Raw genomic sequence first — 4,465 nt, forward strand, 5'->3', positions numbered from 1 at the left:
TTAGGGTTAGGGTTAGGGTTTGTGTTAGGCTTAGGCTTGCTTTTGCTGTGCTGAGGCTTAGGGTTAGGCTTGCTCTTGCTGTGGTTAGGGTTAGGGTTTGTGTTAGGCTTAGGCTTGCTTTTGCTGTGCTGAGGCTTAGGGTTAGGCTTGCTCTTGCTGTGGTTAGGGTTAGGGTTAGGGTTTGTGTTAGGCTTAGGCTTGCTTTTGCTGTGCTGAGGCTTAGGGTTAGGCTTGCTCTTGCTGTGGTTAGGGTTAGGGTTAGGGTTTGTGTTAGGGTTAGACTTGCTCTTGCTGTGCTTAGGGTTAGGGTTAGGGTTTGTGTTAGGCTTAGGCTTGCTTTTGCTGTGCTGAGGCTTAAGGGTTAGGCTTGCTCTTGCTGTGCTTAGGGTTAGGGTTAGGGTTTGTGTTAGGCTTAGGCTTGCTTTTGCTGTGCTGAGGCTTAAGGGTTAGGCTTGCTCTTGCTGTGGTTAGGGTTAGGGTTAGGGTTTGTGTTAGGCTTAGGCTTGCTTTTGCTGTGCTGAGGCTTAGGGTTAGGCTTGCTCTTGCTGTGGTTAGGGTTAGGGTTAGGGTTTGTGTTAGGCTTAGGCTTGCTTTTGCTGTGCTGAGGCTTAGGGTTAGGCTTGCTCTTGCTGTGGTTAGGGTTAGGGTTAGGGTTTGTGTTAGGCTTAGGCTTGCTTTTGCTGTGCTGAGGCTTAGGGTTAGGCTTGCTCTTGCTGTGCTTAGGGTTAGGGTTAGGGTTTGTGTTAGGCTTAGGCTTGCTTTTGCTGTGCTGAGGCTTAAGGGTTAGGCTTGCTCTTGCTGTGGTTAGGGTTAGGGTTAGGGTTTGTGTTAGGCTTAGGCTTGCTTTTGCTGTGCTGAGGCTTAGGGTTAGGCTTGCTCTTGCTGTGGTTAGGGTTAGGGTTAGGGTTTGTGTTAGGCTTAGGCTTGCTTTTGCTGTGCTGAGGCTTAGGGTTAGGCTTGCTCTTGCTGTGGTTAGGGTTAGGGTTAGGGTTTGTGTTAGGGTTAGATTTGCTCTTGCTGTGCTTAGGGTTAGGGTTAGGGTTTGTGTTAGGCTTAGGCTTGCTTTTGCTGTGCTGAGGCTTAAGGGTTAGGCTTGCTCTTGCTGTGGTTAGGGTTAGGGTTAGGGTTTGTGTTAGGCTTAGGCTTGCTTTTGCTGTGCTGAGGCTTAGGGTTAGGCTTGCTCTTGCTGTGGTTAGGGTTAGGGTTAGGGTTTGTGTTAGGCTTAGGCTTGCTTTTGCTGTGCTGAGGCTTAGGGTTAGGCTTGCTCTTGCTGTGGTTAGGGTTAGGGTTAGGGTTTGTGTTAGGCTTAGGCTTGCTTTTGCTGTGCTGAGGCTTAGGGTTAGGCTTGCTCTGCTGTGGTTAGGGTTAGGGTTAGGGTTTGCGTTAGGTTTCGGCTTGCTTTTGCTGTGCTGAGGCTTAGGGTTAGGCTTGCCCTTGCTGTGGTTAGGGTTAGGGTTAGGGTTTGTGTTAGGTTTCGGCTTGCTTTTGCTGTGCTGAGGCTTAGGGTTAGGCTTGCCCTTGCTGTGCTTAGGGTTAGGGTTAGGGTTTGTGTTAGGCTTAGGCTTGCTTTTGCTGTGCTGAGGCTTAGGGTTAGGCTTGCTCTTGCTGTGGTTAGGGTTAGGGTTAGGGTTTGTGTTAGGCTTAGGCTTGCTTTTGCTGTGCTGAGGCTTAGGGTTAGGCTTGCTCTTGCTGTGGTTAGGGTTAGGGTTAGGGTTTGTGTTAGGCTTAGGCTTGCTTTTGCTGTGCTGAGGCTTAGGGTTAGGCTTGCTCTTGCTGTGCTTAGGGTTAGGGTTAGGCTTGCTCTCGATTTTGCTGTGCTTAGGGTTAGGCTTGCTCTTGCTGTGTTTAGGGTTAGGGTTTGTATTAGGCTTGCTCTCGCTTTTGCTGTGCTTAGGGTTAGGCTTGCTCTTGCTGTGCTTAGGGTTAGGGTTTGTGTTAGGCTTGCTCTCGCTTTTGCTGTGCTTAGGGTTAGGCTTGCTCTTGCTGTGCTTAGGGTTAGGGTTAGGGTTTGTGTTCGGCTTAGGCTTGCTCTCGCTTTTGCTGTGCTTAGGCTTAGGGTTAGGCTTGCTCTTGCTGTGCTTAGGGTTAGGGTTTGTGTTAGGCTTGCTCTCGCTTTTGCTGTGCTTAGGCTTAGGGTTAGGCTTGCTCTTGCTGTGCTTAGGGTTAGGGTTTGTGTTAGGCTTGCTCTCGGTTTTGCTGTGCTTAGGGTTAGGCTTGCTCTCGCTTTGCTTAGGGTTAGGGTTTGTGTTAGGCTTGCTCTCGCTTTTGCTGTGCTTAGGGTTAGGGTTAGAGCTGAGTCACTAACCAGTCTGCTATTTCGACCAGCAGTTTACAACAGCTCACACTGTTTTGTACCAGTGATGTGCATTCCAGTTCTCGAACTGAATCTTTAGAATCAGTTGTGTGTGTTTAATGGGGGTAACTTGGAAAACATATTGGAACGCGGCCCCAAGGACTAGAGCTTGACACCTGTGACCTTTGACCATGATATTTCCCTAATAAAGTGGCCTGTTATTAGGTACACTTGAAAATGGCGGTGTACCTAATGGAGTGTCCGTGTGAGTCCCTCGTTAAGTGCAGGTGCGTGAAAACTTTTAGCCCCTTTTGAATGTGAAAGAAGCTAAAAGTTTTCACGCACCTGCGCTTAACGAGGGTCACTTGGAAAACATGTTGGAATGCAGCCCCGAGGACTAGAGCTTGACACCTGTGACCTTTGACCATGATATTTCCCTAATAAAGTGGCCTGTTATTAGGTACACTTGAAAATGGCGGTGTACCTAATGGAGTGTCCGTGTGATTCCCTCGTTAAGTGCAGGTGCGTGAAAACTTTTAGCTCCTTTTGAACGTGAAAGAAGCTAAAAGTTTTCACGCACCTGCGCTTAACGAGGGTCACTTGGAAAACATGTTGGAATGCGGCCCCGAGGACTAGAGCTTGACACCTGTGACCTTTGACCATGATATTTCCCTAATAAAGTGGCCTGTTATTAGGTACACTTGAAAATGGCGGTGTACCTAATGGAGTGTCCGTGTGATTCCCTCGTTAAGTGCAGGTGCGTGAAAACTTTTAGCTCCTTTTGAACGTGAAAGAAGCTAAAAGTTTTCACGCACCTGCGCTTAACGAGGGTCACTTGGAAAACATGTTGGAATGCGGCCCCGAGGACTAGAGCTTGACACCTGTGACCTTTGACCATGATATTTCCCTAATAAAGTGGCCTGTTTTTAGGTACACTTGAAAATGGCGGTGTACCTAATGGAGTGTCCGTGTGATTCCCTCGTTAAGTGCAGGTGCGTGAAAACTTTTAGCTCCTTTTGAACGTGAAAGAAGCTAAAAGTTTTCACGCACCTGCGCTTAACGAGGGTCACTTGGAAAACATGTTGGAATGCGGCCCCGAGGACTAGAGCTTGACACCTGTGACCTTTGACCATGATATTTCCCTAATAAAGTGGCCTGTTATTAGGTACACTTGAAAATGGCGGTGTACCTAATGGAGTGTCCGTGTGATTCCCTCGTTAAGTGCAGGTGCGTGAAAACTTTTAGCTCCTTTTGAACGTGAAAGAAGCTAAAAGTTTTCACGCACCTGCGCTTAACGAGGGTCACTTGGAAAACATGTTGGAATGCGGCCCCGAGGACTAGAGCTTGACACCTGTGACCTTTGACCATGATATTTCCCTAATAAAGTGGCCTGTTTTTAGGTACACTTGAAAATGGCGGTGTACCTAATGGAGTGTCCGTGTGATTCCCTCGTTAAGTGCAGGTGCGTGAAAACTTTTAGCTCCTTTTGAACGTGAAAGTAGCTAAAACTTTTCACGCAGGTGTGTTTAATGAGGGTAACTTTCTGATTGGCTGGTTGATCTGTGACATCACTCGAACACTCCATTAGGTACACCGCCATTTTTAGGTGTACCTAATAATAGGCCAGTTCATTAGGGAAAAATCATGGCCAAAGCTTAACTGATAGTGAAAAGTGCCTCACCCACCCTCACCCCCACTTTCTGATTGGCTGTTTGATCTGTGACATCACACGGACATTCCTTTTGGTACGCTGTCATTTTCAAGCGTACCTAAAAACAGGCCACCTCATTAGGGAAAAATCATGGGCAAAGCTGAACTGAAAGTGAAAAGTGCCACACCCACCCTCACCCCCACCTCTTGATTGGTTAGTTGATCTGTGACGTCACACGGATATTACATTAGGCACACCATCATTTTCAGGTATACCTCATAACTTTATGCATTTTTTGTATGTGTCAAGAATGTGTATTTGACTACTTGCTCTTTATTTGGGGGGACACCAACACATATTACACAACGTAAAACACATATACATAGTCATAAAAACAGATTTTTGTTTTCATGCCCAAAAAAATAAAAACAAGAAATAAAACACCAGACAAGTTTTAACAGGTTTGAATGTTTATTAAAACAATAATAATAATAAAAGTAAATTTCGAACAAGCAGTCTAA

Source organism: Syngnathus floridae, chromosome 7 (genome assembly GCF_059516105.1).
Source record: "Syngnathus floridae isolate MCC-2025c chromosome 7, RoL_Sflo_1.0, whole genome shotgun sequence".
NCBI lineage: Eukaryota > Metazoa > Chordata > Actinopteri > Syngnathiformes > Syngnathidae > Syngnathus > Syngnathus floridae.